This window comes from Megascapheus bottae, chromosome 9 (genome assembly GCF_031878675.1).
Source record: "Megascapheus bottae isolate mThoBot1 chromosome 9, mThoBot2.hap1, whole genome shotgun sequence".
In the NCBI taxonomy this organism is placed as follows: domain Eukaryota; kingdom Metazoa; phylum Chordata; class Mammalia; order Rodentia; family Geomyidae; genus Megascapheus; species Megascapheus bottae.
In genome coordinates, this window is record NC_143517.1 from 19,011,375 (window position 1) to 19,020,821 (window position 9,447).

At 42.3% G+C, this 9,447-nt stretch overlaps 1 pseudogene; it reads right to left on the bottom strand.

Annotated features, from left to right (window-relative positions):
• Positions 1-699: 699 nt before the first annotated feature.
• On the bottom strand, positions 700-1,074 carry LOC150058854 (short coiled-coil protein-like; annotated as a pseudogene).
• Between the last annotated feature and the right edge of the window lie 8,373 nt (positions 1,075-9,447).

Consider the following 9,447-nt stretch of genomic DNA (forward strand, 5'->3'; position numbering starts at 1 on the left):
GCCCCAATCTGTTTTCAGCTGATTAAAGAGAAACCAGCACTCCTCTCATTACTAGAAAGCACAACTGAGAAACAAGGTTTTGATTAACTTCAGGAGTTACAGATCAGGTTACTGTTGGGGGGATTATTATTCCAAGTACGTGTATAAGTGGGAACTATCTTGACTTAGGAGAAGGGAAACGGGGAGGACGAGGCAGATGGACAGAGGCACACAATGGCAGACAGGTACATACATAAAGCTGTGCATTCAGTGCATGATTTTGGTCACATTTTCACAACATGGTTATTTTCTTGTATATCTTACTAAGTAAGCGTGTAGTAAAAGACACTGCTAAGCCTATATATCAAAGCAAATTCAATAAAACATTCATCTTCAAGTTTCATAAATATATGCAATTCTAATTATAAAGTCTCTACAATACATCTGCACATTTTTTTAGACTAACATAATACACGGACTCATGGAAGTCTCCTGTTAAGTAGTTAATTTTGCTAGATTTGACATTATCTTATAAATATTCAATGAAGCCACAAACAAAGGTACTGTAACTTTTGGAATCTACCCAAGTTTTAAAGTGGGGAGGAAGGGATGGAGAAGGGAAGAAAAGGAAAGAGAGACGGGAAAGGAAGGGAGGAAAGGGAAAGGAGGGAGGGGGGGAAGAGAGGGATAGAGAGAAAGAGAAAGCAGCAATTCCATAAATGACAAGGGAACTCAATCCCTCACTTTCTTTTGCTTTTGGTGTCAGTTGTTTGGAAAACACTAGAAGCAGACATGAGGTTTTCTATATATTGTCCAAGAACTTGGTTTTCTGATTTTAGCTTCAGATTTTCTTCCTTAACGGCATCTACTCTTGCTGAGAGATCTTCAAGTGTGTGTTGGAGTTCCAACACTTGGTTGATAAGTCGTGTTTTTTTCCTCCAGTTCCACCTGATTCTCAGCATCAACCGCATCCATGTCAGCGTTTATCAGCCTGGGCACCGAACTGCACCTCGGACAAACAGCCCCTGATGAGTGGTCTCCGAGGCGCCGGAGGGGCGGGATCCCCAGATCACGACTCTGGCCGGGACTCCTGGACCGACTGACACCAGCAGTGCTGCCCTCCAAATGTGAGACTCTTATCTCCAGTTAATCCTTAGAAAACGGGAAGTGGGGTTTGGCTCAAGGGTAGGGTGGTAGCTTTGAGCTGAAGAGCTCAGGGACAGCACCCAAGTGGAGTTCAAGCCCCATAACCGCCCCCCATACACAAAAACCCTAATAATTTAGAACTCAAATACATACAGTCGTTATGTGTGTATTCTTTCCTTATGAAGATTTTAGAGTACAATGTTATCCTTAACCGATCCTCTACTATTAAACAGCCAATTGAAACCAACAGTTCTGAGAAGAATTCTTCTATCACCGATTAAAATTGTTACTGTTCAAAAGTACTTAATATCTGACTTATGTAAATTCAACCCCTCTATAGATCAACTTTACAATAACAATTTAAAAAATTGAAGTGGTAGGCCGGGAGTTTGGCCTAGTGGTAGAGTGCTTGCCTAGCATGTAGCCTCAGTTTTCTGAGCTGACTTGGTGATGTCACCATCTACACTGCACATTTGTGCCTGGTGACATGGAATTTATCCCTTAGGTTTTCTTTTTTCAGCTGAAAGTGAGTGCTCTACTAGTTGAATCACACGTTCAGCTTCACCTCTAATGTTTGTGTGGGGGCCCAGTCCTGGGGATTGAACTCGGGCCTGGGCACTGTCCTTGGACTTTCTCAAGGCTAGACCTCTACCACTTTAGCCACAGCATCACTTCCAGCTTTTTCTGTATAGGTGGTACCAAGGAATTGAACCCAAAGCTTCATGCATGCTAGGTGAGCATTCTACCACTAGGCCACACTCCTGGCCAACCTCAGCTTTTTGATAGTCAATTGGAGATAAGAGGCTCACAGATTTTCCTGCCCAGGCTGGCTTCAAACCCCAATCCTCAGATCTTAGCCTCTTGATTAACTAGGATTACTGAGCCACTCCCCAACAGCCTTCTAGTCCACTGCTTTGATGATACACATAGCAACTGTATCTGTATAAAATGACCCCGAGGAAGATAGTCAGTAAAACTCATATACTTGTGTGAATCAACCATGACATCACCAGATTTCAAGAACTTAGACCATTTTCCTCCTTGCCAGAACGGTGATCAACCTCTTCTAGCGCAGCAGATTTGCTCACAATGTGACCAGGACTGATTTAGCCTGGAAGGCTAAGGACCATCACCTGACCAGCAATGCCAGCTGTTTCCACTGATGCATCACCAGCCCGAAGACTTAACATCTCTGACAGATGTGCTTCTGACCCACTGTCCCCAGGAAGATCTTCATTCACAGATTCCTCTTAACAGACTTGACTTTACTTTGGGCATTGGCTGGAGGAGAGATGCCACTATGCCAGGTAGAGAGGCCTGGCAGCCTCCCTTAACCCTCAGGAACAGCACTATCCTGCAGGCACAGATATAAAGGCTTGTAAGTTGATTGAAGTTGGTGATTGGATGCAGTTCAAAGCTTCAAGCAGTGCAGTTCCAACTTCTAGCCAGACATTGGCATAAATGCTACTTGTTCCAGGTTGTAGGTGATTTTCTCAATGAAGGTACTGAATTCTTTAATAATTTCCTCATATCACTGGAGCTGTACAGTGGCTCAGTGGAATCCAATTTGTCGACCCACACCAGCAATGAGTTATTTCACACACAGTGTGTAAAGCAGATGGATTTGCTGTGCCTGGGATCATGTTCTTGATAAAAAGACACTGCATCGTAGAGAATCAGTGATCTTCACATAATACGTGCTGGTCTCCTGTTTCCACAGGAAGTTGTCAATGGTGACACTGCACTTGGGCCCAAGACTGAGGTAGACTAAAAGGAGTCCTAGCTCATCTCAGCAGCCTGCTTCTCAAATTCTCTCAAGCTCTCTTTGTGGGTTTGCCACACTTGGAGATCAGATGGTCAGTAACAGTGAACGTCTTCAAATCTACATGCCTAATGACAGTTCAGTCCCTGGTGCAAAAATGTTTGGGGAACTTTCTTCAAGAAATGCTCACCTGCCATATTTTCAGATGTCCCAAACCTAAGCATGTATGGTCTTCTGTATCTTAACATTAGCTAATGTTTTCTGTTGACTAGAAGTGTTTGTTTCTGGTGCTGGGAGTTTGGCCTAGTGGTTAAAGTTCTTGCCTAGCATGCATGAAGACCCGGGTTCGATTCCTCGGTACACATACATAGAAAAAAGCCGGAAGTGGTGCTGAGGCTTAAGTGGTAGAGCTCTAGCCTTGAGAAAGTCCAAGGACAGTGCTCAGGCCCTGAGCTCAAGCCCAGAACTGGCCAAAAAAAAAAGAAGTGTTTGTTTGTTTGCTTTTGTGTTTTACACAGGGACATTCTAATCCCTATAAGGAATTTGATCTCAAGCTAGGAGACAGGGCCACATCTTTAATCCTCATTATTCCAGAGGCTAAGATCTAAGATCTAAGTGTACATGAGACTCATGTCCAACTGACCAGCAAAAAGGTAGAAATGGAGGTATGGCTCAAGTGATAGAGCACCAGCCTTGAGCAAAAATGCCAAGTAAGAATGGTAGGCCATGGGGCTGGGAGTGTGGCCTAGTGGTAGAGTGCTTGCTTAGCATATTCAAAGCCCTGGGTTTAATTCCTTGGTACCACATACACAGAAAAAGCCAGAAGTGGTGTTATGGCTTAAGTGGTAAGGCTCTAATCTTGAGAAAGCCCAAGGACAGTGGTCAGGCCATGAGTTCAAGCCCCAGGATTGGCAAAAAAAAAAAAAAAGAATGGGAAGCCTTGAGTTCAAGCCCCAGTACAGACACAGCAATTGGTTAATTAATTGATTAATTGAGAAGCTGATGGCTTTTTGTACCCTGTCATGTGGTCAGAAGGCATCAATGAAATAGGATGTAAAGAAAAGAAAAATAATTAAGCAGAGGGTGAAGAACAATGCCAACAGAAGTAACAAGATAGCATGGCTGTATTGTTGTCTCTCATATGAAACTCTTCTTGTTCCCCTTCAGTCTAACAGAGATTCACCATATCTTCTCTATTGGCAATCCAGGCCACCTGTTTCTGTTTCTTGGAAGTCTTTGCTTCTTTGCCCATAAGATTAAAAAGGACATCAGCATTTTTCTTCTAACTTTCCTTTGAGCTGGGATGGAGGACTCAGATGTTTCATTCTACTTGGCTGCTTGGAGGAAGTGACAGGAAGGAGAGATTCTTGTGGAGGACAGAAACCTGGCTTCCCAAGCAAGCCGTGGCTGGTGCTTCTGTTTGTGGTTTCTGACACTTCATATCCTTCTGTAACCAGTGAGTGCTGACTTTGGCCTAAGCATAATTAACTGTGTCATACATAATCAGGGCCTTGGGAATGCTTCCCAGATTGAAATTTCACCACCTGCCACCGGATATGTAACCTTCCACGGTGACAGTATCTCTAAGATCAGTCACTTTGAACTTCTAGGGAAGAGGCACTCATCTTCCATAACTTTTCCTTTCCCCAATTATGTTGCAAGTGTCAAGTACTGCTTTCCTAGATGGTATGGAGAAGTGTTCGGGCTGAAATAGTTGGGATGACAAAACATTTTGAACATGATGAAAGCTGGACATGTTTCCATACCAAACCTGTCTGACTTTACACCTCCGCCTGCCTCTTCTTGCAGTTGGGCCTCGAAGGGAGTCACTTCTTTTAGTATTTCATGTGCCACAGAACATTCTGCTGCACAAATTGTGGGTTTGAGGAGCAGAAATATTCTTTTATCCGCATAAATGAACCAAATTGGAAATAAGGAGACTGGGTCTAAGTAACTACAGCCTTCCTGGTAACTCACTGGGCGGTGGGCACTTTTCACTGCGTGTAGAAAACCTAGAAGTGATCTTTGAATATGCAGATATTTCATGCTGAACAGCTCCGGGAAAGTTTTTCTATAGAGAATGTGGCCAAATGGTTTGCTTTTATTAGACTTGGTTGCCCCGTCAAAGCATGTGGTTTTTGCCTTTAAAAGCTTTGTGTTAGGTAGATTTGGGGCTGCAAGGCTTTGGGACAGGAGTTTACCTGCAGTCGTCGGCTTTCCAATAAAAATTCCCAATTCGACCTCTCAAAATGTGGCTTCTCTTTTTCTCCTGGACTAATTCCCCTGTAACAAGTTTTATGAATTCTTAGAGCTGAAATCGCTAGTTTGGGCTCCATCACTCCATTCCAGTTTGGGCCACAGTTGGCATGGGTGTTGATTATCTGATTTGGAGATCATCAATGTCTGTTGCCTTTGAGGAATTAGAGGAGTTGTCCTGAGAAACGTCTGGCAAACGTGGTAAAATACCCTTTTGCTAGATAAATCCAAGCACTTGATCAATAGCTTCTGAGAGGCATTCAGAGCCTTTTGAGGATCCCAGGTTTCCCTTCTCTGGATCTCAGGTCAGGGAACTCACAGCCCTCGCCATCGCGTGTGTACTCCGGGGGCCAGAGTAGATTCCTGGAACCGGGGTGCTCCAGCCTCCTTGCCTTCCAATCTTTCCTCCTTCCCCTTTCCTCCATTACCCCTCCATCTCCTGTCCTTCTCTCCTGCTCTTTCTCCCCTTTCCCTTCCTAGGAACGGAGCCACACCAAAGAGAATTAAGTGCTCAGCCCTGAGTTCAAGACCCATGACTGACAAATAAAAGACAACTGTAAGCACTGTTGAGTATCTACATACACAAGAGCATGATGCCACACTAATGCTAACATGTCATTGATTTGGGGTAATAAAAGGAGGAAATTTCAACAGTATATTCCAGTGCACTCGAGGAAAAACGCAGATGTTCATAAAATTGTAGCATAAAAATTAATTATATATTACCATTTCAAATGTATCTCCATGTGTGTGCATGTGTGAATAATCTTCACTCCTTTTTTAAAATAACATATGAGTAAGGAAAATCCAATGCTCCAATCTGGAGCTGTTTTGGGTAATATAGTTTCATGGTAGAAGGAATCTAATCAATGTCATTAATATGCATCTGATTTCTCTCTGACATGAGCATGTCTGTTTGGCATACTCAGGGTAATAGTGATTGCCTGCTCTCCATCTCTGATGGAAAGTTAACTCCCAGAGCTCTCATTTCTCTATCCCATTACCTGGGGTGAAATAAAGCAGTATTGGATTGTGCATTTTTGACTTATATTGGCACATTCATGGAACAGCTTGCCTCTAAATACTGGCCAGATGTTTTTCTAATTCTAAATTCATAGTTATCAAGGTTTACAGTAGTGTAGAAAGAGACATTGCCTTTAATTTTCTGCATACTCTGTTGAAAAACATCAAAGTTAGTTCAAATACCCCTTTTGTAAGGAGTTTTTTTCTTAAGGGCATGAGCTTCTGGAAATTGAACCCAGAGCCTCATGAATGTAAGCAAGCATTCTATCTTGGAGTTATGTCTCTGGCCTTCAAACTTGCCTTCTTTTACAACAATTGTTATAAAATAAATTTTGTTATGCACCAATAAGTCATGAAAATGTCTGTAGTGCCAGGCACGGTGGCTCATGCCAGTAATCCTAGCTACTCAAGAGGCTGAGATCTGAGGATCAAGGTTCAAAGCCAGCCTGGGCACAAAAGGACCTAAGAATTTTATCTCCAATTAGCCTCTAGAAAATGGTAAGTGGGGCTTGGCTCAATGATAGGGTGGTAGCCTTGCTGAAGAGCTCAGGGACAGCGCCCAGGCCAAGTTCAAGCCCCATGACCCACCCCCCCAAAAAAAAATGTTTCTGAGACTCCAGGTGATGGAAATGACTATTAGCTAGAAGAGGGAAGATTTGGGAGATAATTTGCTGCTGGATTAGGATGATACCTGATGATCAATTAGATGTGAAGGATCAGAAGCCAAGGCCCTGGGTGACTTCCACATTCCTGCTGATGACACTAAAGGTGTGACGGTTGAGGAGGGAATTCAGTCTAAGACATAAAAGGGATGCATTTTGAAAATAATAGGCCCAAACGTAGGAGAAAAATCTGACAGTAATTATAGACTCATCAGTGGCATTAAAAGGAACAAAAATAGATGATATCAATCAATGCAATTGCACACAATGTTACATAGTTATGTAAATCCAACTACTGCAGGGGCTGAGGAGGAAGGATCAGGAGTTTGAGGCTAGCCTAGGTGTAGCCTATGTATTATAACTCTCTAAAAATAAAAAGGGGGACTGGGAGTGTGGCCTAGTGGTAGAGTGCTTGCCTAGCATGCATGAAGCCCTGGGTTCCATTCCTTGGTACCACATACACAGAAAAGGCTGGAAGTGGTGCTGTGGCTCAAGTGGCAAAGCACTAACCTTGAGAAAGCTCAAGGACAGTGCCCAGTCTCTGAGTTCAAGTTCCAGGACTGGCAAATTAATTAATTAACTAATTAAAAATTAAAAAGATTGATTCACTTAGGGATAACGTACAGGAAAAGAAAGAGCTGAGGGCCAAACCACTGGTAAGATCACACCATGAGCACATGTCCAGCAATGGAGCCTGGTAGTGGAGCCCAACAACAGAGCCATCACAGCTGTGTTGTATCATCTGGTTCTAGACTACACATCTAAACCTGTAAAAGTCAGGACAGTGGTAATTCCTACTTTTCTGGGGAAAAAAACTCAAATGACAAAAGACATCCAAAGAATTCAAAACCTGTCTGCTCCTAAATGGTCAGTGTCCATTGTTATTATCACTGCTTGACAATATCACAAAGATCTCCCAAGTTTGCAAATATTAAGTGTAGTTTTTGCATCTGATCATATATACCAAGGATAACAATAAACAAGATGACTGGAGGGCTCACTGGACACGAAACACAGTCTTGGGTATTTTGCATTCAGCTCTTCAATTTGCAAGTGTCATTGGGTTTTCTATTCTCACTTCACGGAGGAAGAAACTAGAGTATCAGTGGTCAATTGACTAGTCCTGAATTCATAGCACGCTTAAAGAGATCTTGGACAAGAACAAAGCTAGTACGGGAACAAAAAAAAGGCTGCTTTCTGCACCTGCCCCCCCCCACACACAACACACACACTTCCCATGTCTTGTAAAGTGTCTTATCTAGAGGAGCCAGGCACATGTATTGGTCCCACTCCTAACAATGAGGACAAATAAATTGCTCAAGCAACAGAAAGTAGAGTTCAGCTTTCCCTTGTAAATTTAAAGCCTGATTGGGAGTTTACCTTGCCTCTTTATTCAGAGAAACAAACATGGTGAATGACTAGGATAGTACATAGTAAATACATAGGATAGCACATAGTAAATACAATCTCAAAATAGATAATAGTTGTGTTTGGGCACTGGAGGCTCACAGCTGTAATCTCAGCTACTCCAGAGGCTGAGATTTGAACATCACTGATCACTCTTCCAAGCTTGGGCAGAAAAATTCAGCACTTATCTGCAATTAACTAGTTAAGAAACTACATGTCTCAAAGAAGCCAACAATCAAAACATGGTTTTCTTAGTTGCATAGTTTGTTAATGTTTAAATGTTTACATTTATTTAACGAAAGGGTTTGTTTTGTTTGCATAAAACCATCTTGGGGAAAAAAATGAAGGAAAAAACTTGCAAGTAGACAATAGCTTGGCAGGATTAAAAGCATTCAGCCTCCATCTTTTTTTTTGTTTCAAAGTAGGCTAAATGCTTCATTTTAACCTAAATAGAGACCCTTCACCCCTCCCTACATACAAAGGAAGAGTAAATTTAGGGTCCCAGCTATATCTTCTGAGCAATTACAATAGACATACAACTCTGGAAAGCCCTAAAGGGTTTAAAAACTCCCCCTCCCTACCCACCACCAACTCAGCATCTGCACTACCAGGCTAATCATAAAACAGAGACTGCAATTATTTTTAACAGGGACTAATTAGGTTTGTGCAGTCTGGGCATTGTAAGTAGGCTGAGTCTTTTCCTAAAGGAGTTGACAAGTCCAGTCTGTAGATTATTAACTATGTAGGCCTATATTCCATAAAGCTCATTCTGACCTTTAAACTTTTTTATGAGACACTCATCAATGAATGGATCAATAGGCCCACAAAGGGAAAGCAGGTATTTGTGAGCAAAACTATATCCACTAAAAGAATGCCTAACAATCTATTGGAGGTCAAAAATCTAACATTAAAATTTATTCTTAAGCTGATACATCTTAGTACAGTAGTTATAAAACAAATGTTATAAATACTGTAAGTCCATAGAGACAATACCTTGGAAAGTCCTGGCATCAAGACAGTTTTGTCTTTGTCTCTATCTCTTTATCCTCTGCTCTTCTCTCCTTCCTTCCTTCCTTCCTTCCTTCCTTCCTTCCTTCCTTCCTTCCTTCCTTCTTTCTCCCTCTTCCTCTCCTGCTGCTTTCCCTCTCTTCCCCCATCCCCATGGGCCTAGGGTACTGGAGGCAAGGAAGGACTCTGAACTACAGCCATAGC